Source organism: Schistocerca americana, chromosome 8, assembly GCF_021461395.2.
Source record: "Schistocerca americana isolate TAMUIC-IGC-003095 chromosome 8, iqSchAmer2.1, whole genome shotgun sequence".
Classification (NCBI taxonomy): Eukaryota; Metazoa; Arthropoda; class Insecta; order Orthoptera; family Acrididae; genus Schistocerca; species Schistocerca americana.
In genome coordinates, this window is record NC_060126.1 from 70,043,501 (window position 1) to 70,068,008 (window position 24,508).

Genomic DNA, 24,508 nt, shown 5'->3' on the forward strand with positions numbered 1-24,508 from the left:
GCTTTCAGTCTCGAGTGCAACTAGCAAAACTGTAATTAGTAATAACTGGAAACAAACACACGTTGACGCAAAGTAGCCTAGGTGGTAATAAACGGCAAATGCGGCCTTACCTCGCAAAAGCTATGCTGTGCCTTTCAACGTCGTGGAGAGAAAATGAGATGGCTGAGTTGAGGATAGAACGTACGCCCTTAAGATAATGACATGCGCAGCCCACTGCGCCACCGAGGCATACAGGAATACTCGCCACCGCAGCCTCACTAAGAAGTTCTAATTTCAGAATTGTTTTCCCACCATGCCGTACATGAAAGGGTGGATTTCTCGGCGGAAGTCAATGCTGCGTCTAGTTACAGTGCATCGCCCTGGAAGCAACGTGGCACCGCGTTCCGATGTGCCGGCGGGCAGAGCGCCTGCAGCAGGGTCGCTTGATCCTCTGGTGGCAGCAGGGGCGACAACGCACCGCGACACAGGAAGCCTGCAGCGCAATGCGGTGGTGGTGTAACGGTCAGCATGGTTGCTTCCCAAGCAGTTGATCCGTGTTCGATTCCCGGCCACCGCAGGACGATTGTCATTTTTGCGTAGCGCAATAGTGTGTGTTCTAGACCATGCGATCCTCGAAATTGCCACGTGTCGCGGCACAGGTAGTATCTCCTCGTCTCCTGCCTCGTTCCAGCTAAGTGGATTAATTTCACTTCATCGTGTGTCGACTTGGCCCGACTTTGCTCGACTGCCGCTCGCTGCCGCTCGGCGGTGGGGCCGATATGACAGGAGAAGTACGACAATCGGCTGCGAGAAATAAAGTAATCAAGAGTACTTTTCCTTTTCAATACGAAAAGCTAAACTTTCATTTACAAATTTCGGAAATCTCACTGCTTCGCACAGTGTTATCTACACATTTGAGAAATTATCTGTTGATTCGTACGGTTCTGTTATTGCCAAAGTCGTTCTTGCACTTTCCTTGCGCTCTTTTTGCAAACAGCCTCATTAAATTGTCGATCATATGTTCGTTAACGTAATTTAAATTGCTTAGGGAGGCATCATAGCACGTCAACACTGTAGCATAAAAGGAGGAGGGTGGGGGTTGAAATGGAAGGGTCCAATAGCACGCAGAGTTCCCGGACGATCACCCATCCACTCACTAACCACGCAAACGTCTGCTTAACTTCATTAATTGAAAGTGAGCTGGCCGTTGGCAACCCCTTAGCGAAACGTTCAGACTTCTAGCTGGATGTGCACATCATTTAGAATCTGCCTGGCAGAGTCTCGCAGGAGGCAGCATTTCCTATTAGGGGAGAAAATGGAATGGCCCGTGGAGGGAAGGAACCCATGACCTACGCGTTACTAGCACGACGCTACAGCCCACTGAGCTAACGGGCAATGCAACAGTGTCGCATCAGCAGTCCAAAACCGCAAAACCGTCTCCTCTCCCTTCAAAACGGCCCCGCCATTAACGTGAGGATGTATCTCTTTTCCTTGACTTTCTCTCACCTTATACTTGGAACCCAGAGCAGCAGCTCCACGAAGACGAAAAACGGCCGTGAGAAGTTTTCTCATCTCAGCCCCGAGAATTCACGTTCAGGTACCGGGAATCGAACCCGGGCCTCCTGGGTGAAAGCCAGGTATCCTAGCCACTAGACCATACCGGACACACCTCAACGATCCACTACGTGTGTATGCGTCCAGAAATACGTCTCCTCCACGCAACTTTAGGGCCGAATCTGGCGCCAACGCTGAACTCTGTCCGCCACCACGATCCCGCTTACTCACTCCCAAAGCGCGCAAGTCATACTAGGCAAACATCGCTTTCAGTCTCGAGTGCAACTAGCAAAACTGTAATTAGTAATAACTGGAAACAAACACACGTTGACGCAAAGTAGCCTAGGTGGTAATAAACGGCAAATGCGGCCTTACCTCGCAAAAGCTATGCTGTGCCTTTCAACGTCGTGGAGAGAAAATGAGATGGCTGAGTTGAGGATAGAACGTACGCCCTTAAGATAATGACATGCGCAGCCCACTGCGCCACCGAGGCATACAGGAATACTCGCCACCGCAGCCTCACTAAGAAGTTCTAATTTCAGAATTGTTTTCCCACCATGCCGTACATGAAAGGGTGGATTTCTCGGCGGAAGTCAATGCTGCGTCTAGTTACAGTGCATCGCCCTGGAAGCAACGTGGCACCGCGTTCCGATGTGCCGGCGGGCAGAGCGCCTGCAGCAGGGTCGCTTGATCCTCTGGTGGCAGCAGGGGCGACAACGCACCGCGACACAGGAAGCCTGCAGCGCAATGCGGTGGTGGTGTAACGGTCAGCATGGTTGCTTCCCAAGCAGTTGATCCGTGTTCGATTCCCGGCCACCGCAGGAGGATTGTCATTTTTGCGTAGCGCAATAGTGTGTGTTCTAGACCATGCGATCCTCGAAATTGCCACGTGTCGCGGCACAGGTAGTATCTCCTCGTCTCCTGCCTCGTTCCAGCTAAGTGGATTAATTTCACTTCATCGTGTGTCGACTTGGCCCGACTTTGCTCGACTGCCGCTCGCTGCCGCTCGGCGGTGGGGCCGATATGACAGGAGAAGTACGACAATCGGCTGCGAGAAATAAAGTAATCAAGAGTACTTTTCCTTTTCAATACGAAAAGCTAAACTTTCATTTACAAATTTCGGAAATCTCACTGCTTCGCACAGTGTTATCTACACATTTGAGAAATTATCTGTTGATTCGTACGGTTCTGTTATTGCCAAAGTCGTTCTTGCACTTTCCTTGCGCTCTTTTTGCAAACAGCCTCATTAAATTGTCGATCATATGTTCGTTAACGTAATTTAAATTGCTTAGGGAGGCATCATAGCACGTCAACACTGTAGCATAAAAGGAGGAGGGTGGGGGTTGAAATGGAAGGGTCCAATAGCACGCAGAGTTCCCGGACGATCACCCATCCACTCACTAACCACGCAAACGTCTGCTTAACTTCATTAATTGAAAGTGAGCCGGCCGTTGGCAACCCCTTAGCGAAACGTTCAGACTTCTAGCTGGATGTGCACATCATTTAGAATCTGCCTGGCAGAGTCTCGCAGGAGGCAGCATTTCCTATTAGGGGAGAAAATGGAATGGCCCGTGGAGGGAAGGAACCCATGACCTACGCGTTACTAGCACGACGCTACAGCCCACTGAGCTAACGGGCAATGCAACAGTGTCGCATCAGCAGTCCAAAACCGCAAAACCGTCTCCTCTCCCTTCAAAACGGCCCCGCCATTAACGTGAGGATGTATCTCTTTTCCTTGACTTTCTCTCACCTTATACTTGGAACCCAGAGCAGCAGCTCCACGAAGACGAAAAACGGCCGTGAGAAGTTTTCTCATCTCAGCCCCGAGAATTCACGTTCAGGTACCGGGAATCGAACCCGGGCCTCCTGGGTGAAAGCCAGGTATCCTAGCCACTAGACCATACCGGACACACCTCAACGATCCACTACGTGTGTATGCGTCCAGAAATACGTCTCCTCCACGCAACTTTAGGGCCGAATCTGGCGCCAACGCTGAACTCTGTCCGCCACCACGATCCCGCTTACTCACTCCCAAAGCGCGCAAGTCATACTAGGCAAACATCGCTTTCAGTCTCGAGTGCAACTAGCAAAACTGTAATTAGTAATAACTGGAAACAAACACACGTTGACGCAAAGTAGCCTAGGTGGTAATAAACGGCAAATACGGCCTTACCTCGCAAAAGCTATGCTGTGCCTTTCAACGTCGTGGAGAGAAAATGAGATGGCTGAGTTGAGGATAGAACGTACGCCCTTAAGATAATGACATGCGCAGCCCACTGCGCCACCGAGGCATACAGGAATACTCGCCACCGCAGCCTCACTAAGAAGTTCTAATTTCAGAATTGTTTTCCCACCATGCCGTACATGAAAGGGTGGATTTCTCGGCGGAAGTCAATGCTGCGTCTAGTTACAGTGCATCGCCCTGGAAGCAACGTGGCACCGCGTTCCGATGTGCCGGCGGGCAGAGCGCCTGCAGCAGGGTCGCTTGATCCTCTGGTGGCAGCAGGGGCGACAACGCACCGCGACACAGGAAGCCTGCAGCGCAATGCGGTGGTGGTGTAACGGTCAGCATGGTTGCTTCCCAAGCAGTTGATCCGTGTTCGATTCCCGGCCACCGCAGGAGGATTGTCATTTTTGCGTAGCGCAATAGTGTGTGTTCTAGACCATGCGATCCTCGAAATTGCCACGTGTCGCGGCACAGGTAGTATCTCCTCGTCTCCTGCCTCGTTCCAGCTAAGTGGATTAATTTCACTTCATCGTGTGTCGACTTGGCCCGACTTTGCTCGACTGCCGCTCGCTGCCGCTCGGCGGTGGGGCCGATATGACAGGAGAAGTACGACAATCGGCTGCGAGAAATAAAGTAATCAAGAGTACTTTTCCTTTTCAATACGAAAAGCTAAACTTTCATTTACAAATTTCGGAAATCTCACTGCTTCGCACAGTGTTATCTACACATTTGAGAAATTATCTGTTGATTCGTACGGTTCTGTTATTGCCAAAGTCGTTCTTGCACTTTCCTTGCGCTCTTTTTGCAAACAGCCTCATTAAATTGTCGATCATATGTTCGTTAACGTAATTTAAATTGCTTAGGGAGGCATCATAGCACGTCAACACTGTAGCATAAAAGGAGGAGGGTGGGGGTTGAAATGGAAGGGTCCAATAGCACGCAGAGTTCCCGGACGATCACCCATCCACTCACTAACCACGCAAACGTCTGCTTAACTTCATTAATTGAAAGTGAGCCGGCCGTTGGCAACCCCTTAGCGAAACGTTCAGACTTCTAGCTGGATGTGCACATCATTTAGAATCTGCCTGGCAGAGTCTCGCAGGAGGCAGCATTTCCTATTAGGGGAGAAAATGGAATGGCCCGTGGAGGGAAGGAACCCATGACCTACGCGTTACTAGCACGACGCTACAGCCCACTGAGCTAACGGGCAATGCAACAGTGTCGCATCAGCAGTCCAAAACCGCAAAACCGTCTCCTCTCCCTTCAAAACGGCCCCGCCATTAACGTGAGGATGTATCTCTTTTCCTTGACTTTCTCTCACCTTATACTTGGAACCCAGAGCAGCAGCTCCACGAAGACGAAAAACGGCCGTGAGAAGTTTTCTCATCTCAGCCCCGAGAATTCACGTTCAGGTACCGGGAATCGAACCCGGGCCTCCTGGGTGAAAGCCAGGTATCCTAGCCACTAGACCATACCGGACACACCTCAACGATCCACTACGTGTGTATGCGTCCAGAAATACGTCTCCTCCACGCAACTTTAGGGCCGAATCTGGCGCCAACGCTGAACTCTGTCCGCCACCACGATCCCGCTTACTCACTCCCAAAGCGCGCAAGTCATACTAGGCAAACATCGCTTTCAGTCTCGAGTGCAACTAGCAAAACTGTAATTAGTAATAACTGGAAACAAACACACGTTGACGCAAAGTAGCCTAGGTGGTAATAAACGGCAAATACGGCCTTACCTCGCAAAAGCTATGCTGTGCCTTTCAACGTCGTGGAGAGAAAATGAGATGGCTGAGTTGAGGATAGAACGTACGCCCTTAAGATAATGACATGCGCAGCCCACTGCGCCACCGAGGCATACAGGAATACTCGCCACCGCAGCCTCACTAAGAAGTTCTAATTTCAGAATTGTTTTCCCACCATGCCGTACATGAAAGGGTGGATTTTTCGGCGGAAGTCAATGCTGCGTCTAGTTACAGTGCATCGCCCTGGAAGCAACGTGGCACCGCGTTCCGATGTGCCGGCGGGAAGAGCGCCTGCAGCAGGGTCGCTTGATCCTCTGGTGGCAGCAGGGGCGACAACGCACCGCGACACAGGAAGCCTGCAGCGCAATGCGGTGGTGGTGTAACGGTCAGCATGGTTGCTTCCCAAGCAGTTGATCCGTGTTCGATTCCCGGCCACCGCAGGAGGATTGTCATTTTTGCGTAGCGCAATAGTGTGTGTTCTAGACCATGCGATCCTCGAAATTGCCACGTGTCGCGGCACAGGTAGTATCTCCTCGTCTCCTGCCTCGTTCCAGCTAAGTGGATTAATTTCACTTCATCGTGTGTCGACTTGGCCCGACTTTGCTCGACTGCCGCTCGCTGCCGCTCGGCGGTGGGGCCGATATGACAGGAGAAGTACGACAATCGGCTGCGAGAAATAAAGTAATCAAGAGTACTTTTCCTTTTCAATACGAAAAGCTAAACTTTCATTTACAAATTTCGGAAATCTCACTGCTTCGCACAGTGTTATCTACACATTTGAGAAATTATCTGTTGATTCGTACGGTTCTGTTATTGCCAAAGTCGTTCTTGCACTTTCCTTGCGCTCTTTTTGCAAACAGCCTCATTAAATTGTCGATCATATGTTCGTTAACGTAATTTAAATTGCTTAGGGAGGCATCATAGCACGTCAACACTGTAGCATAAAAGGAGGAGGGTGGGGGTTGAAATGGAAGGGTCCAATAGCACGCAGAGTTCCCGGACGATCACCCATCCACTCACTAACCACGCAAACGTCTGCTTAACTTCATTAATTGAAAGTGAGCTGGCCGTTGGCAACCCCTTAGCGAAACGTTCAGACTTCTAGCTGGATGTGCACATCATTTAGAATCTGCCTGGCAGAGTCTCGCAGGAGGCAGCATTTCCTATTAGGGGAGAAAATAGAATGGCCCGTGGAGGGAAGGAACCCATGACCTACGCGTTACTAGCACGACGCTACAGCCCACTGAGCTAACGGGCAATGCAACAGTGTCGCATCAGCAGTCCAAAACCGCAAAACCGTCTCCTCTCCCTTCAAAACGGCCCCGCCATTAACGTGAGGATGTATCTCTTTTCCTTGACTTTCTCTCACCTTATACTTGGAACCCAGAGCAGCAGCTCCACGAAGACGAAAAACGGCCGTGAGAAGTTTTCTCATCTCAGCCCCGAGAATTCACGTTCAGGTACCGGGAATCGAACCCGGGCCTCCTGGGTGAAAGCCAGGTATCCTAGCCACTAGACCATACCGGACACACCTCAACGATCCACTACGTGTGTATGCGTCCAGAAATACGTCTCCTCCACGCAACTTTAGGGCCGAATCTGGCGCCAACGCTGAACTCTGTCCGCCACCACGATCCCGCTTACTCACTCCCAAAGCGCGCAAGTCATACTAGGCAAACATCGCTTTCAGTCTCGAGTGCAACTAGCAAAACTGTAATTAGTAATAACTGGAAACAAACACACGTTGACGCAAAGTAGCCTAGGTGGTAATAAACGGCAAATACGGCCTTACCTCGCAAAAGCTATGCTGTGCCTTTCAACGTCGTGGAGAGAAAATGAGATGGCTGAGTTGAGGATAGAACGTACGCCCTTAAGATAATGACATGCGCAGCCCACTGCGCCACCGAGGCATACAGGAATACTCGCCACCGCAGCCTCACTAAGAAGTTCTAATTTCAGAATTGTTTTCCCACCATGCCGTACATGAAAGGGTGGATTTCTCGGCGGAAGTCAATGCTGCGTCTAGTTACAGTGCATCGCCCTGGAAGCAACGTGGCACCGCGTTCCGATGTGCCGGCGGGCAGAGCGCCTGCAGCAGGGTCGCTTGATCCTCTGGTGGCAGCAGGGGCGACAACGCACCGCGACACAGGAAGCCTGCAGCGCAATGCGGTGGTGGTGTAACGGTCAGCATGGTTGCTTCCCAAGCAGTTGATCCGTGTTCGATTCCCGGCCACCGCAGGAGGATTGTCATTTTTGCGTAGCGCAATAGTGTGTGTTCTAGACCATGCGATCCTCGAAATTGCCACGTGTCGCGGCACAGGTAGTATCTCCTCGTCTCCTGCCTCGTTCCAGCTAAGTGGATTAATTTCACTTCATCGTGTGTCGACTTGGCCCGACTTTGCTCGACTGCCGCTCGCTGCCGCTCGGCGGTGGGGCCGATATGACAGGAGAAGTACGACAATCGGCTGCGAGAAATAAAGTAATCAAGAGTACTTTTCCTTTTCAATACGAAAAGCTAAACTTTCATTTACAAATTTCGGAAATCTCACTGCTTCGCACAGTGTTATCTACACATTTGAGAAATTATCTGTTGATTCGTACGGTTCTGTTATTGCCAAAGTCGTTCTTGCACTTTCCTTGCGCTCTTTTTGCAAACAGCCTCATTAAATTGTCGATCATATGTTCGTTAACGTAATTTAAATTGCTTAGGGAGGCATCATAGCACGTCAACACTGTAGCATAAAAGGAGGAGGGTGGGGGTTGAAATGGAAGGGTCCAATAGCACGCAGAGTTCCCGGACGATCACCCATCCACTCACTAACCACGCAAACGTCTGCTTAACTTCATTAATTGAAAGTGAGCTGGCCGTTGGCAACCCCTTAGCGAAACGTTCAGACTTCTAGCTGGATGTGCACATCATTTAGAATCTGCCTGGCAGAGTCTCGCAGGAGGCAGCATTTCCTATTAGGGGAGAAAATAGAATGGCCCGTGGAGGGAAGGAACCCATGACCTACGCGTTACTAGCACGACGCTACAGCCCACTGAGCTAACGGGCAATGCAACAGTGTCGCATCAGCAGTCCAAAACCGCAAAACCGTCTCCTCTCCCTTCAAAACGGCCCCGCCATTAACGTGAGGATGTATCTCTTTTCCTTGACTTTCTCTCACCTTATACTTGGAACCCAGAGCAGCAGCTCCACGAAGACGAAAAACGGCCGTGAGAAGTTTTCTCATCTCAGCCCCGAGAATTCACGTTCAGGTACCGGGAATCGAACCCAGGCCTCCTGGGTGAAAGCCAGGTATCCTAGCCACTAGACCATACCGGACACACCTCAACGATCCACTACGTGTGTATGCGTCCAGAAATACGTCTCCTCCACGCAACTTTAGGGCCGAATCTGGCGCCAACGCTGAACTCTGTCCGCCACCACGATCCCGCTTACTCACTCCCAAAGCGCGCAAGTCATACTAGGCAAACATCGCTTTCAGTCTCGAGTGCAACTAGCAAAACTGTAATTAGTAATAACTGGAAACAAACACACGTTGACGCAAAGTAGCCTAGGTGGTAATAAACGGCAAATACGGCCTTACCTCGCAAAAGCTATGCTGTGCCTTTCACCGTCGTGGAGAGAAAATGAGATGGCTGAGTTGAGGATAGAACGTACGCCCTTAAGATAATGACATGCGCAGCCCACTGCGCCACCGAGGCATACAGGAATACTCGCCACCGCAGCCTCACTAAGAAGTTCTAATTTCAGAATTGTTTTCCCACCATGCCGTACATGAAAGGGTGGATTTCTCGGCGGAAGTCAATGCTGCGTCTAGTTACAGTGCATCGCCCTGGAAGCAACGTGGCACCGCGTTCCGATGTGCCGGCGGGCAGAGCGCCTGCAGCAGGGTCGCTTGATCCTCTGGTGGCAGCAGGGGCGACAACGCACCGCGACACAGGAAGCCTGCAGCGCAATGCGGTGGTGGTGTAACGGTCAGCGTGGTTGCTTCCCAAGCAGTTGATCCGTTTTCGATTCCCGGCCACCGCAGGAGGATTGTCATTTTTGCGTAGCGCAATAGTGTGTGTTCTAGACCATGCGAACCTCGAAATTGCCACGTGTCGCGGCACAGGTAGTATCTCCTCGTCTCCTGCCTCGTTCCAGCTAAGTGGATTAATTTCACTTCATCGTGTGTCGACTTGGCCCGACTTTGCTCGACTGCCGCTCGCTGCCGCTCGGCGGTGGGGCCGATATGACAGGAGAAGTACGACAATCGGCTGCGAGAAATAAAGTAATCAAGAGTACTTTTCCTTTTCAATACGAAAAGCTAAACTTTCATTTACAAATTTCGGAAATCTCACTGCTTCGCACAGTGTTATCTACACATTTGAGAAATTATCTGTTGATTCGTACGGTTCTGTTATTGCCAAAGTCGTTCTTGCACTTTCCTTGCGCTCTTTTTGCAAACAGCCTCATTAAATTGTGGATCATATGTTCGTTAACGTAATTTAAATTGCTTAGGGAGGCATCATAGCACGTCAACACTGTAGCATAAAAGGAGGAGGGTGGGAGTTGAAATGGAAGGGTCCAATAGCACGCAGAGTTCCCGGACGATCACCCATCCACTCACTAACCACGCAAACGTCTGCTTAACTTCATTAATTGAAAGTGAGCTGGCCGTTGGCAACCCCTTAGCGAAACGTTCAGACTTCTAGCTGGATGTGCACATCATTTAGAATCTGCCTGGCAGAGTCTCGCAGGAGGCAGCATTTCCTATTAGGGGAGAAAATGGAATGGCCCGTGGAGGGAAGGAACCCATGACCTACGCGTTACTAGCACGACGCTACAGCCCACTGAGCTAACGGGCAATGCAACAGTGTCGCATCAGCAGTCCAAAACCGCAAAACCGTCTCCTCTCCCTTCAAAACGGCCCCGCCATTAACGTGAGGATGTATCTCTTTTCCTTGACTTTCTCTCACCTTATACTTGGAACCCAGAGCAGCAGCTCCACGAAGACGAAAAACGGCCGTGAGAAGTTTTCTCATCTCAGCCCCGAGAATTCACGTTCAGGTACTGGGAATCGAACCCGGGCCTCCTGGGTGAAAGCCAGGTATCCTAGCCACTAGACCATACCGGACACACCTCAACGATCCACTACGTGTGTATGCGTCCAGAAATACGTCTCCTCCACGCAACTTTAGGGCCGAATCTGGCGCCAACGCTGAACTCTGTCCGCCACCACGATCCCGCTTACTCACTCCCAAAGCGCGCAAGTCATACTAGGCAAACATCGCTTTCAGTCTCGAGTGCAACTAGCAAAACTGTAATTAGTAATAACTGGAAACAAACACACGTTGACGCAAAGTAGCCTAGGTGGTAATAAACGGCAAATACGGCCTTACCTCGCAAAAGCTATGCTGTGCCTTTCACCGTCGTGGAGAGAAAATGAGATGGCTGAGTTGAGGATAGAACGTACGCCCTTAAGATAATGACATGCGCAGCCCACTGCGCCACCGAGGCATACAGGAATACTCGCCACCGCAGCCTCACTAAGAAGTTCTAATTTCAGAATTGTTTTCCCACCATGCCGTACATGAAAGGGTGGATTTCTCGGCGGAAGTCAATGCTGCGTCTAGTTACAGTGCATCGCCCTGGAAGCAACGTGGCACCGCGTTCCGATGTGCCGGCGGGCAGAGCGCCTGCAGCAGGGTCGCTTGATCCTCTGGTGGCAGCAGGGGCGACAACACACCGCGACACAGGAAGCCCGCAGCGCAATGCGGTGGTGGTGTAACGGTCAGCATGGTTGCTTCCCAAGCAGTTGATCCGTGTTCGATTCCCGGCCACCGCAGGAGGATTGTCATTTTTGCGTAGCGCAATAGTGTGTGTTCTAGACCATGCGATCCTCGAAATTGCCACGTGTCGCGGCACAGGTAGTATCTCCTCGTCTCCTGCCTCGTTCCAGCTAAGTGGATTAATTTCACTTCATCGTGTGTCGACTTGGCCCGACTTTGCTCGACTGCCGCTCGCTGCCGCTCGGCGGTGGGGCCGATATGACAGGAGAAGTACGACAATCGGCTGCGAGAAATAAAGTAATCAAGAGTACTTTTCCTTTTCAATACGAAAAGCTAAACTTTCATTTACAAATTTCGGAAATCTCACTGCTTCGCACAGTGTTATCTACACATTTGAGAAATTATCTGTTGATTCGTACGGTTCTGTTATTGCCAAAGTCGTTCTTGCACTTTCCTTGCGCTCTTTTTGCAATCAGCCTCATTAAATTGTGGATCATATGTTCGTTAACGTAATTTAAATTGCTTAGGGAGGCATCATAGCACGTCAACACTGTAGCATAAAAGGAGGAGGGTGGGGGTTGAAATGGAAGGGTCCAATAGCACGCAGAGTTCCCGGACGATCACCCATCCACTCACTAACCACGCAAACGTCTGCTTAACTTCATTAATTGAAAGTGAGCTGGCCGTTGGCAACCCCTTAGCGAAACGTTCAGACTTCTAGCTGGATGTGCACATCATTTAGAATCTGCCTGGCAGAGTCTCGCAGGAGGCAGCATTTCCTATTAGGGGAGAAAATGGAATGGCCCGTGGAGGGAAGGAACCCATGACCTACGCGTTACTAGCACGACGCTACAGCCCACTGAGCTAACGGGCAATGCAACAGTGTCGCATCAGCAGTCCAAAACCGCAAAACCGTCTCCTCTCCCTTCAAAACGGCCCCGCCATTAACGTGAGGATGTATCTCTTTTCCTTGACTTTCTCTCACCTTATACTTGGAACCCAGAGCAGCAGCTCCACGAAGACGAAAAACGGCCGTGAGAAGTTTTCTCATCTCAGCCCCGAGAATTCACGTTCAGGTACCGGGAATCGAACCCGGGCCTCCTGGGTGAAAGCCAGGTATCCTAGCCACTAGACCATACCGGACACACCTCAACGATCCACTACGTGTGTATGCGTCCAGAAATACGTCTCCTCCACGCAACTTTAGGGCCGAATCTGGCGCCAACGCTGAACTCTGTCCGCCACCACGATCCCGCTTACTCACTCCCAAAGCGCGCAAGTCATACTAGGCAAACATCGCTTTCAGTCTCGAGTGCAACTAGCAAAACTGTAATTAGTAATAACTGGAAACAAACACACGTTGACGCAAAGTAGCCTAGGTGGTAATAAACGGCAAATACGGCCTTACCTCGCAAAAGCTATGCTGTGCCTTTCACCGTCGTGGAGAGAAAATGAGATGGCTGAGTTGAGGATAGAACGTACGCCCTTAAGATAATGACATGCGCAGCCCACTGCGCCACCGAGGCATACAGGAATACTCGCCACCGCAGCCTCACTAAGAAGTTCTAATTTCAGAATTGTTTTCCCACCATGCCGTACATGAAAGGGTGGATTTCTCGGCGGAAGTCAATGCTGCGTCTAGTTACAGTGCATCGCCCTGGAAGCAACGTGGCACCGCGTTCCGATGTGCCGGCGGGCAGAGCGCCTGCAGCAGGGTCGCTTGATCCTCTGGTGGCAGCAGGGGCGACAACACACCGCGACACAGGAAGCCTGCAGCGCAATGCGGTGGTGGTGTAACGGTCAGCATGGTTGCTTCCCAAGCAGTTGATCCGTGTTCGATTCCCGGCCACCGCAGGAGGATTGTCATTTTTGCGTAGCGCAATAGTGTGTGTTCTAGACCATGCGATCCTCGAAATTGCCACGTGTCGCGGCACAGGTAGTATCTCCTCGTCTCCTGCCTCGTTCCAGCTAAGTGGATTAATTTCACTTCATCGTGTGTCGACTTGGCCCGACTTTGCTCGACTGCCGCTCGCTGCCGCTCGGCGGTGGGGCCGATATGACAGGAGAAGTACGACAATCGGCTGCGAGAAATAAAGTAATCAAGAGTACTTTTCCTTTTCAATACGAAAAGCTAAACTTTCATTTACAAATTTCGGAAATCTCACTGCTTCGCACAGTGTTATCTACACATTTGAGAAATTATCTGTTGATTCGTACGGTTCTGTTATTGCCAAAGTCGTTCTTGCACTTTCCTTGCGCTCTTTTTGCAATCAGCCTCATTAAATTGTGGATCATATGTTCGTTAACGTAATTTAAATTGCTTAGGGAGGCATCATAGCACGTCAACACTGTAGCATAAAAGGAGGAGGGTGGGGGTTGAAATGGAAGGGTCCAATAGCACGCAGAGTTCCCGGACGATCACCCATCCACTCACTAACCACGCAAACGTCTGCTTAACTTCATTAATTGAAAGTGAGCTGGCCGTTGGCAACCCCTTAGCGAAACGTTCAGACTTCTAGCTGGATGTGCACATCATTTAGAATCTGCCTGGCAGAGTCTCGCAGGAGGCAGCATTTCCTATTAGGGGAGAAAATGGAATGGCCCGTGGAGGGAAGGAACCCATGACCTACGCGTTACTAGCACGACGCTACAGCCCACTGAGCTAACGGGCAATGCAACAGTGTCGCATCAGCAGTCCAAAACCGCAAAACCGTCTCCTCTCCCTTCAAAACGGCCCCGCCATTAACGTGAGGATGTATCTCTTTTCCTTGACTTTCTCTCACCTTATACTTGGAACCCAGAGCAGCAGCTCCACGAAGACGAAAAACGGCCGTGAGAAGTTTTCTCATCTCAGCCCCGAGAATTCACGTTCAGGTACCGGGAATCGAACCCGGGCCTCCTGGGTGAAAGCCAGGTATCCTAGCCACTAGACCATACCGTACACACCTCAACGATCCACTACGTGTGTATGCGTCCAGAAATACGTCTCCTCCACGCAACTTTAGGGCCGAATCTGGCGCCAACGCTGAACTCTGTCCGCCACCACGATCCCGCTTACTCACTCCCAAAGCGCGCAAGTCATACTAGGCAAACATCGCTTTCAGTCTCGAGTGCAACTAGCAAAACTGTAATTAGTAATAACTGGAAACAAACACACGTTGACGCAAAGTAGCCTAGGTGGTAATAAACGGCAAATACGGCCTTACCTCGCAAAAGCTATGCTGTGCCTTTCACCGTCGTGGAGAGAAAATGAGATGGCTGAGTTGAGGATAGAACGTACGCCCTTAAGATAATGACATGCGCAGCCCACTGCGCCACCGAGGCATACAGGAATACTCGCCACCGCAGCCTCACTAAGAAGTTCTAATTTCAGAATTGTTTTCCCACCATGCCGTACATGAAAGGGTGGATTTCTCGGCGGAAGTCAATGCTGCGTCTAGTTACAGTGCATCGCCCTGGAAGCAACGTGGCACCGCGTTCCGATGTGCCGGCGGGCAGAGCCCCTGCAGCAGGGTCGCTTGATCCTCTGGTGGCAGCAGGGGCGACAACACACCGCGACACAGGAAGCCTGCAGCGCAATGCGGTGGTGGTGTAACGGTCAGCATGGTTGCTTCCCAAGCAGTTGATCCGTGTTCGATTCCCGGCCACCGCAGGAGGATTGTCATTTTTGCGTAGCGCAATAGTGTGTGTTCTAGACCATGCGATCCTCGAAATTGCCACGTGTCGCGGCACAGGTAGTATCTCCTCGTCTCCTGCCTCGTTCCAGCTAAGTGGATTAATTTCACTTCATCGTGTGTCGACTTGGCCCGACTTTGCTCGACTGCCGCTCGCTGCCGCTCGGCGGTGGGGCCGATATGACAGGAGAAGTACGACAATCGGCTGCGAGAAATAAAGTAATCAAGAGTACTTTTCCTTTTCAATACGAAAAGCTAAACTTTCATTTACAAATTTCGGAAATCTCACTGCTTCGCACAGTGTTATCTACACATTTGAGAAATTATCTGTTGATTCGTACGGTTCTGTTATTGCCAAAGTCGTTCTTGCACTTTCCTTGCGCTCTTTTTGCAATCAGCCTCATTAAATTGTGGATCATATGTTCGTTAACGTAATTTAAATTGCTTAGGGAGGCATCATAGCACGTCAACACTGTAGCATAAAAGGAGGAGGGTGGGGGTTGAAATGGAAGGGTCCAATAGCACGCAGAGTTCCCGGACGATCACCCATCCACTCACTAACCACGCAAACGTCTGCTTAACTTCATTAATTGAAAGTGAGCTGGCCGTTGGCAACCCCTTAGCGAAACGTTCAGACTTCTAGCTGGATGTGCACATCATTTAGAATCTGCCTGGCAGAGTCTCGCAGGAGGCAGCATTTCCTATTAGGGGAGAAAATGGAATGGCCCGTGGAGGGAAGGAACCCATGACCTACGCGTTACTAGCACGACGCTACAGCCCACTGAGCTAACGGGCAATGCAACAGTGTCGCATCAGCAGTCCAAAACCGCAAAACCGTCTCCTCTCCCTTCAAAACGGCCCCGCCATTAACGTGAGGATGTATCTCTTTTCCTTGACTTTCTCTCACCTTATACTTGGAACCCAGAGCAGCAGCTCCACGAAGACGAAAAACGGCCGTGAGAAGTTTTCTCATCTCAGCCCCGAGAATTCACGTTCAGGTACCGGGAATCGAACCCGGGCCTCCTGGGTGAAAGCCAGGTATCCTAGCCACTAGACCATACCGGACACACCTCAACGATCCACTACGTGTGTATGCGTCCAGAAATACGTCTCCTCCACGCAACTTTAGGGCCGAATCTGGCGCCAACGCTGAACTCTGTCCGCCACCACGATCCCGCTTACTCACTCCCAAAGCGCGCAAGTCATACTAGGCAAACATCGCTTTCAGTCTCGAGTGCAACTAGCAAAACTGTAATTAGTAATAACTGGAAACAAACACACGTTGACGCAAAGTAGCCTAGGTGGTAATAAACGGCAAATACGGCCTTACCTCGCAAAAGCTATGCTGTGCCTTTCACCGTCGTGGAGAGAAAATGAGATGGCTGAGTTGAGGATAGAACGTACGCCCTTAAGATAATGACATGCGCAGCCCACTGCGCCACCGAGGCATACAGGAATACTCGCCACCGCAGCCTCACTAAGAAGTTCTAATTTCAGAATTGTTTTCCCACCATGCCGTACATGAAAGGGTGGATTTCTCGGCGGAAGTCAATGCTGCGTCTAGTTACAGTGCATCGCCCTGGAAGCAACGTGGCACCGCGTTCCGATGTGCCGGCGGGCAGAGCGCCTGCAGCAGGGTCGCTTGATCCTCTGGTGGCAGCAGGGGCGACAACACACCGCGACACAGGAAGCCTGCAGCGCAATGCGGTGGTGGTGTAACGGTCAGCATGGTTGCTTCCCAAGCAGTTGATCCGTGTTCGATTCCCGGCCACCGCAGGAGGATTGTCATTTTTGCGTAGCGCAATAGTGTGTGTTCTAGACCATGCGATCCTCGAAATTGCCACGTGTCGCGGCACAGGTAGTATCTCCTCGTCTCCTGCCTCGTTCCAGCTAAGTGGATTAATTTCACTTCATCGTGTGTCGACTTGGCCCGACTTTGCTCGACTGCCGCTCGCTGCCGCTCGGCGGTGGGGCCGATATGACAGGAGAAGTACGACAATCGGCTGCGAGAAATAAAGTAATCAAGAGTACTTTTCCTTTTCAATACGAAAAGCTAAACTTTCATTTACAAATTTCGGAAATCTCACTGCTTCGCACAGTGTTATCTACACATTTGAGAAATTATCTGTTGATTCGTACGGTTCTGTTATTGCCAAAGTCGTTCTTGCACTTTCCTTGCGCTCTTTTTGCAATCAGCCTCATTAAATTGTGGATCATATGTTCGTTAACGTAATTTAAATTGCTTAGGGAGGCATCATAGCACGTCAACACTGTAGCATAAAAGGAGGAGGGTGGGGGTTGAAATGGAAGGGTCCAATAGCACGCAGAGTTCCCGGACGATCACCCATCCACTCACTAACCACGCAAACGTCTGCTTAACTTCATTAATTGAAAGTGAGCTGGCCGTTGGCAACCCCTTAGCGAAACGTTCAGACTTCTAGCTGGATGTGCACATCATTTAGAATCTGCCTGGCAGAGTCTCGCAGGAGGCAGCATTTCCTATTAGGGGAGAAAATGGAATGGCCCGTGGAGGGAAGGAACCCATGACCTACGCGTTACTAGCACGACGCTACAGCCCACTGAGCTAACGGGCAATGCAACAGTGTCGCATCAGCAGTCCAAAACCGCAAAACCGTCTCCTCTCCCTTCAAAACGGCCCCGCCATTAACGTGAGGATGTATCTCTTTTCCTTGACTTTCTCTCACCTTATACTTGGAACCCAGAGCAGCAGCTCCACGAAGACGAAAAACGGCCGTGAGAAGTTTTCTCATCTCAGCCCCGAGAATTCACGTTCAGGTACCGGGAATCGAACCCGGGCCTCCTGGGTGAAAGCCAGGTATCCTAGCCACTAGACCATACCGGACACACCTCAACGATCCACTACGTGTGTATGCGTCCAGAAATACGTCTCCTCCACGCAACTTTAGGGCCGAATCTGGCGCCAACGCTGAACTCTGTCCGCCACCACGATCCCGCTTACTCACTTTTTTTTTTTTTTTTCTTTATTGTAATTTGGACACCCCATACAAGGTGGGCTGGCAGCGGATCAGTGTACTCCGCTCTTCAGCCATAAGCAGTACAAGAAAAAAGAAAGGGAGACAGACAAGTAACAGAATGGCGGTTAAAAAACAGGAGATACAATAGTTAAAAAAAACATGAAGCCGTTCACACTTGACGAAACAAACAAGAAAAACCGTCGGCACTGGGCACAAACACTGACGAGGTCGATGACACACGTGAACGAAGGAGCGTGGACGGCGAAAAACACTGAGGCACAGACACGACGGCACAGACACTAATCCGAGGGCGATGATCTCCGGCGCGCGAAAGTTCACGATGCGTGTGCGAGTCCGGGGACCTGCCAAGAGAGGAGGAGGAGGAAGAGGAGGAGGGGGAGAGGGAAAGCGAGAGGGGAGAGCAGGGACGCCACGGGCTGGGGAAAGAGGGGGGAGAGAGGAAGGGGGAGGGGAAGCCCGGAAGAAGAGGGGTGGAGGGAGGGGATGGGGGAAAAGGAGAGAGAAGGGAAGGGAAGAGAAAGGAGGGAGGGTGCCGCAGGGAAAGGACACCAGGAGGGAGGGGGGGCAGGGTCAAAGTTGATAGGAGGGGTAGATGGAGGGGACGAGGACATCATCAGGGAGAGGGAGCTGGCGGAAACCACCTTGGGAGAGGGTAAGGAGGGTGGAGAGATGGAGACCGGGTGGGACATGGGAGTACAGGCGCGGCAGCGGGCGGGGGTGGGAGAGGATCGGGGAGACGAGCGGGTGAGGAGGATCGAGTTTACGGGAGGTGTAGAGGATTCGTAGCCTTTCGAGGAAGAGGAGGAGGTGGGGGAAGGGGATAAGGTCATACAGGATCCGCGTGGGGGAAGGGAGACGGATGCGATAGGCAAGGCGAAGAGCATGGCGTTCAAGGATTTGGAGGGATTTATAAAAGGAAGGGGGGGCGGAGATCCAGGCTGGATGGGCGTAACAGAGGATAGGGCGGATGAGGGACTTATAGGTGTGGAGGATGGTGGAGGGGTCCAAACCCCACGTTCGGCCGGAAAGGAGCTTGAGGAGACGGAGTCGGGAACGTGCCTTGGCTTGGATTGTCTGGAGATGGGGAGTCCAGGAGAGGCGACGGTCGAGGGTGACGCCAAGGTACTTAAGGGTGGGGGTGAGAGCGATGGGACGGCCATAAACGGTGAGATAGAAATCAAGGAGGCGGAAGGAGGGAGTGGTGTTGCCTACAATGATCGCCTGGGTTTTGGAAGGATTGACCTTGAGCAACCACTGGTTGCACCAAGCGGTGAACCGGTCAAGATGGGATTGGAGAAGGCGTTGGGAGCGTCGCAGGGTGGGGGCAAGGGCAAGGAAGGCGGTGTCATCGGCAAACTGGAGAAGGTGGACAGGGGGTGACGGCGGCGGCATGTCCGCCGTGTACAACAAGTACAGAAGGGGGGATAGGACGGAGCCTTGGGGCACACCGGCGGAGGGGAAAAAGGTGTAGGAATCGGTGTTATGGATGGTGACATAGGAAGGACGGCGGGAGAGAAAGGAACCGATCAGACGAACGTAGTTAATGGGAAGGGCGAAGGTTTGGAGCTTGAAGAGGAGACCGGAATGCCATACGCGGTCATATGCGCGTTCGAGGTCAAGAGAGAGGAAGATTGCGGAGCGACGGGAATTGAGCTGTTCGGAAAGGAGATGAGTGAGGTGAAGGAGGAGATCGTCGGAAGAGAAGGACGGCCGAAAGCCACACTGGGTAACGGGGAGGAGGCGGTGCTGGCAGAGATGCTGGTGGATGCGGCGGGTGAGGATAGATTCCAGGACCTTGCTGAAGACCGAGGTAAGGCTGATGGGACGGTAGGAGGAGACGGCGGACGGCGGTTTGCCAGGTTTGAGGAACATGAGGATACGGGAGGTTTTCCACAGGTCGGGGTAGTAACCGGTGGACAGGACTACATTGTAGAGCCTGGCCAGGGTGGAGAGAAAAGAGACAGGAGCTTCACGAAGGTGACGGTAGGTAACACGATCGTGACCAGGAGCGGTGTTGCGTTTGGTGCGGAGTGTATCGATGAGATCCTGTGTGGTGATGGGGGCATTAAGGTCCGTGTGTGGAATGTTGTCCAAGTACTGGAAACCAGGAGCGAGGGGAGGGACAGAGGTGTCAGTTCGATCGCGGATATCTGGGAAGAGGGAGTAATCGAACTGGGGATCATCAGGGATGGAAAACACATCGGACAGGTAGGAGGCAAAGTGATTGGCCTTACTAAGGGCGTCAGGGAAGGGGTGATCATCGTGGAGAAGAGGATAGTAGGGGGAGGGTTTAGTTCCGGTAAGGCGACGGAAGGCGGTCCAGAACTTGGACGAGTTTATAGGGAGGGTAGCATTTAAACGGGTGCATGTCTGTCGCCAGTCCCGGCGTTTCTTGGCCGCGAGCAAATTTCGAATGTGTCGCTGTAGTTGCCGGTGGCGTCGTAGGGTGTCCGGGTCACGCGTGCGGAGGAAGGCACGGTAGAGACGACGGGATTCACGGAGGAGGAGGACGGCCTGTGGTGGTAAGGTAGGACGGTGGGGGTGGACGGCAACAGTAGGGACGTGGGCCTCCACGGCCTCAGACAAGGTCTGCTGGAGAAAGGAGGCGGCATGGGCGACATCATCGGGACGGCGGTAGGCGAGAGGGTGGCTATCGACCTGAGTGGAGAGGGTATCCCGGTAGGCATTCCAGTTGGCACGGGAATAGTCATGGATGTACTTAGGGGGAGGGTCATGACGAGGGTCGGGGCGGGGGCGACGGCCGTCTGACACGGTGAGGAGGGCAGGGAGATGGTCGCTACCAATAGGCTCCAGGACATCCACCGTAATGCGACCAAGGAGGTTGGGGGAGGAGAGGATAACATCGGGAGTGGAGTTGGATTCGGGACGGGTGTGCTGGGGGATGGGGATGAGGTCGCCTTGAAGGGAGGAGAGGAACCGATGCCACCGCCGTAACTGGGCAGCGGAGCGACTATGGATGTTGAGGTCGGCGGCGATCACATAGGAGGAGAAGGTACGGTCGATGTGGGAGAGGAAGTCGAAAGGAAGAGGGGCGTTGGGGCGGACATAGATGGTGGCACAGGTAATGGTAAGGCCGGGGAAGAAGAGACTAAGGATCAGGTGTTCGGTGGGGTCGGGAAGGAGAGGCTGGAGCCGAACGGGGATCTGGCGGTGGTGGCCAATGGCAACTCCGCCACGCGCAACTGGGAGGGGATTATCGGAGCGGTGGAGGAGATAGGGGGAGGTGTGGATGGAGTGGTGGGGTTGGAGGAAGGTTTCATTAAGGAGGAAGGCATCCACACGGTGGGTAGCAAGGGTGTGCAGGAAGAGGTTCTTGTTGGCGGGAAGGGAGCGGATATTGTTGAAAAGGATACGATGCTGTCGCGCCATTGGAAGGACTTAGACGAGGGTGTCAAGGCGGGAGAAGGTGAAATGGGCCTGGTTATTGGAAAAGGTGGCGTACATTTTAAGGTGGAATATGGAACGGGCGGCGAGGGAGATCTGTTGTAAGGTGTGGGGGCGCTGAAAGGGATGGACGTTTTGGAGGACAATGGTGAGGAACCTGATGATGTCCTCAGCAGTGGGGGGGGGACGAAGGGAATTGCCAGGAGGGGTGGGGGCGTCCAGGGGACGGACAGGGACGGTGAGTTCAGGAGTGGTAGGAGGAGGTCGGGCTTTACATTTTTGGGAGTAGGTGGGGTGGGGGAGGCTGCAGGTATTACAGGAGGGAGGGGATTGGAGGTTGGGGCACTGCCGGAGGAAGTGCGCTTGCCGACAATGCGGGCAGGTGGGGGCCTCGCGGCACTCGGCTGTTGGATGTGCATTGTAGCGCAGACATCTCTGGCAGCGCAGGGATTGAGGGGGGGAACGGGAGGGGTCGACTTTGAACCGCTGATTGAAGAGGAGGGCACCCTCCTTCAGGAGACGGTCAATGGAGGGGGCGTCCTCAGAGAAAACCCGCATAAGGCGGGTGGGGCCGGTCGCGTTGAAAATGCGGCGGACTGCCCGCACCTCCAGGGTGGGATGGGCCTTCAGCTCCGCCAGCACCTCCTCCTCCGTGATCGACGGGCTAAGCCGAGTGATCACGGCGGTGAGGGTCGGCGGGCGACGCGGGGGTTGGGGTTGGCGGGTAGGAGACGGGGAGGGAGCAGGGGTGAGGGTGGCGCGAGGACCAAAACGGGTGATGGGGAGGCGGGAGAGGATGTCAGTATGGAGGGTGGGGCTGGGGGAGGAGATAAGAACAGAATCCCGTCTGGGAGTAAGGAGAGATATGGGGGCGCCAGGGAAATGTTGGCGGAGGAGGAGGGAGAGATTCCGGGCCTCGAGGAAGGAAGGATCGGGATGGGACAGGAGATATTTGTAGAGACCGGGTGGGGAGGAGGAGGAGGGGGGAGCGGGGCCTGGTGGGGAGACGTCCATGGCATTTTGGGGTGGGGATGGGGGGCGGGGTGGAGCCTTTTTAGGAGCAGAGGAAGTGGAGGCGCCACTAGGGCGTTTGACAGCGGCAGATGGGCGGGTGGTGACATGAGGGACGGGAACGATGGGGAGGTGGCGGGAAGGGACAGGTCCCGGCACGGACGCAGCAGTCGGCGCCGGAGAGAGTGACTGTGACGGTGCAGGCGAATGAGGCAGTGATGGTGATGGTGACGATGACGGTGGTGGCGGTGATGGCGATGGCGACGGCGACGGGGAGAGCTGGGCGTGGGCAGTGGCCCGACGGGCCACCACCCTAGCCGGAGCTGCAGTGACAGGCTGGGGGAGTGGGGGGAAAGGATCAGAACGAGAGGAAGAGGCGGGAGAGGGGGCGACAAAGAGCGAGGGCGAAGGGATAGAGAGGAGGGGAGGGATGGAAGGAGGGGGGTGGGACTGGGCACACCAAGTGATAGTGGTGGTGGCGGCGGAAGGGGACGTATACACGATGGCGGTGGTGGTAGTAGTGACGGTGGTGGTGGGGGCGGACATGACGACAAGAAGAAGAAAGAAAAACACAGCACTAAAGGGACAGGACACACACTGGGAGACGACGGACGGCGACGGCGACGGCGACGGCGACGGCGACGGCGACGGCGACGGCGACGGCGACGGCGACGGCGACGGCGACGGCGACGGCGACGGCGACGGCGACGGCGACGGCGACGGCGACGGCGAGAGGCAGGGACGCTGCTGCCGCGGACTGGGCCGGGGCGGCGGCGGCGGCGGCGGCGGCGGCTGCTGCTGCTGCTGCTGCTGCTGCTGCTGGCAGGACTGCTGCTGGCTGGACTGCTGCTGCCACCGGAGGGCTGGCTGGCTGGCTGGCTGGCTGGCTGGCTGGCTGGCTGGCTGGCTGGCTGGCTGCGGGACCACCGCTGCAGGCCGGGACCGGGAACTGCGGCTTGCTGGCTGGCTGGCTGGCTGGCTGGCTGGCTGGCTGGCTGGCACCTGTAAACCCTAGCACTTCGATTAGCGCGAAAACGGCACTATCGAAGGGCGGTAACCTTTCGGTGTACCGCCGGAGATGCTTACTCACTCCCAAAGCGCGCAAGTCATACTAGGCAAACATCGCTTTCAGTCTCGAGTGCAACTAGCAAAACTGTAATTAGTAATAACTGGAAACAAACACACGTTGACGCAAAGTAGCCTAGGTGGTAATAAACGGCAAATACGGCCTTACCTCGCAAAAGCTATGCTGTGCCTTTCACCGTCGTGGAGAGAAAATGAGATGGCTGAGTTGAGGATAGAACGTACGCCCTTAAGATAATGACATGCGCAGCCCACTGCGCCACCGAGGCATACAGGAATACTCGCCACCGCAGCCTCACTAAGAAGTTCTAATTTCAGAATTGTTTTCCCACCATGCCGTACATGAAAGGGTGGATTTCTCGGCGGAAGTCAATGCTGCGTCTAGTTACAGTGCATCGCCCTGGAAGCAACGTGGCACCGCGTTCCGATGTGCCGGCGGGCAGAGCGCCTGCAGCAGGGTCGCTTGATCCTCTGGTGGCAGCAGGGGCGACAACACACCGCGACACAGGAAGCCTGCAGCGCAATGCGGTGGTGGTGTAACGGTCAGCATGGTTGCTTCCCAAGCAGTTGATCCGTGTTCGATTCCCGGCCACCGCAGGAGGATTGTCATTTTTGCGTAGCGCAATAGTGTGTGTTCTAGACCATGCGATCCTCGAAATTGCCACGTGTCGCGGCACAGGTAGTATCTCCTCGTCTCCTGCCTCGTTCCAGCTAAGTGGATTAATTTCACTTCATCGTGTGTCGACTTGGCCCGACTTTGCTCGACTGCCGCTCGCTGCCGCTCGGCGGTGGGGCCGATATGACAGGAGAAGTACGACAATCGGCTGCGAGAAATAAAGTAATCAAGAGTACTTTTCCTTTTCAATACGAAAAGCTAAACTTTCATTTACAAATTTCGGAAATCTCACTGCTTCGCACAGTGTTATCTACACATTTGAGAAATTATCTGTTGATTCGTACGGTTCTGTTATTGCCAAAGTCGTTCTTGCACTTTCCTTGCGCTCTTTTTGCAATCAGCCTCATTAAATTG

The 24,508-nt window shown here is 53.1% G+C and overlaps 20 non-coding genes across 20 annotated transcripts; 10 read left to right on the forward strand and 10 right to left on the reverse strand.

Moving 5' to 3' along the window:
- The first annotated feature begins 484 nt into the window (after nucleotides 1-484).
- On the forward strand, nucleotides 485-556 carry Trnag-ccc. The gene has a single exon. It is a non-coding gene; the product is annotated as a tRNA-Gly (tRNA).
- Nucleotides 557-1,571: 1,015 nt separating this feature from the next.
- On the reverse strand, nucleotides 1,572-1,643 carry Trnae-uuc. The gene has a single exon. It is a non-coding gene; the product is annotated as a tRNA-Glu (tRNA).
- Nucleotides 1,644-2,282: 639 nt separating this feature from the next.
- Trnag-ccc lies at nucleotides 2,283-2,354 on the forward strand. Its single transcript has one exon. It is a non-coding gene; the product is annotated as a tRNA-Gly (tRNA).
- Nucleotides 2,355-3,369: 1,015 nt separating this feature from the next.
- Trnae-uuc lies at nucleotides 3,370-3,441 on the reverse strand. The gene has a single exon. It is a non-coding gene; the product is annotated as a tRNA-Glu (tRNA).
- Nucleotides 3,442-4,080: 639 nt separating this feature from the next.
- On the forward strand, nucleotides 4,081-4,152 carry Trnag-ccc. The gene has a single exon. It is a non-coding gene; the product is annotated as a tRNA-Gly (tRNA).
- Nucleotides 4,153-5,167: 1,015 nt separating this feature from the next.
- On the reverse strand, nucleotides 5,168-5,239 carry Trnae-uuc. Its single transcript has one exon. It is a non-coding gene; the product is annotated as a tRNA-Glu (tRNA).
- A 639-nt stretch (nucleotides 5,240-5,878) lies between these two features.
- Nucleotides 5,879-5,950, forward strand: Trnag-ccc. The gene has a single exon. It is a non-coding gene; the product is annotated as a tRNA-Gly (tRNA).
- Nucleotides 5,951-6,965: 1,015 nt separating this feature from the next.
- Nucleotides 6,966-7,037, reverse strand: Trnae-uuc. Its single transcript has one exon. It is a non-coding gene; the product is annotated as a tRNA-Glu (tRNA).
- Nucleotides 7,038-7,676: 639 nt separating this feature from the next.
- Nucleotides 7,677-7,748, forward strand: Trnag-ccc. Its single transcript has one exon. It is a non-coding gene; the product is annotated as a tRNA-Gly (tRNA).
- A 1,015-nt stretch (nucleotides 7,749-8,763) lies between these two features.
- Trnae-uuc lies at nucleotides 8,764-8,835 on the reverse strand. The gene has a single exon. It is a non-coding gene; the product is annotated as a tRNA-Glu (tRNA).
- Nucleotides 8,836-10,561: 1,726 nt separating this feature from the next.
- On the reverse strand, nucleotides 10,562-10,633 carry Trnae-uuc. The gene has a single exon. It is a non-coding gene; the product is annotated as a tRNA-Glu (tRNA).
- Nucleotides 10,634-11,272: 639 nt separating this feature from the next.
- On the forward strand, nucleotides 11,273-11,344 carry Trnag-ccc. Its single transcript has one exon. It is a non-coding gene; the product is annotated as a tRNA-Gly (tRNA).
- Nucleotides 11,345-12,359: 1,015 nt separating this feature from the next.
- Trnae-uuc lies at nucleotides 12,360-12,431 on the reverse strand. Its single transcript has one exon. It is a non-coding gene; the product is annotated as a tRNA-Glu (tRNA).
- Nucleotides 12,432-13,070: 639 nt separating this feature from the next.
- On the forward strand, nucleotides 13,071-13,142 carry Trnag-ccc. The gene has a single exon. It is a non-coding gene; the product is annotated as a tRNA-Gly (tRNA).
- A 1,015-nt stretch (nucleotides 13,143-14,157) lies between these two features.
- Nucleotides 14,158-14,229, reverse strand: Trnae-uuc. The gene has a single exon. It is a non-coding gene; the product is annotated as a tRNA-Glu (tRNA).
- Nucleotides 14,230-14,868: 639 nt separating this feature from the next.
- Trnag-ccc lies at nucleotides 14,869-14,940 on the forward strand. Its single transcript has one exon. It is a non-coding gene; the product is annotated as a tRNA-Gly (tRNA).
- A 1,015-nt stretch (nucleotides 14,941-15,955) lies between these two features.
- On the reverse strand, nucleotides 15,956-16,027 carry Trnae-uuc. Its single transcript has one exon. It is a non-coding gene; the product is annotated as a tRNA-Glu (tRNA).
- Nucleotides 16,028-16,666: 639 nt separating this feature from the next.
- On the forward strand, nucleotides 16,667-16,738 carry Trnag-ccc. Its single transcript has one exon. It is a non-coding gene; the product is annotated as a tRNA-Gly (tRNA).
- Nucleotides 16,739-17,753: 1,015 nt separating this feature from the next.
- Trnae-uuc lies at nucleotides 17,754-17,825 on the reverse strand. The gene has a single exon. It is a non-coding gene; the product is annotated as a tRNA-Glu (tRNA).
- A 6,178-nt stretch (nucleotides 17,826-24,003) lies between these two features.
- Trnag-ccc lies at nucleotides 24,004-24,075 on the forward strand. The gene has a single exon. It is a non-coding gene; the product is annotated as a tRNA-Gly (tRNA).
- Nucleotides 24,076-24,508: the final 433 nt, after the last annotated feature.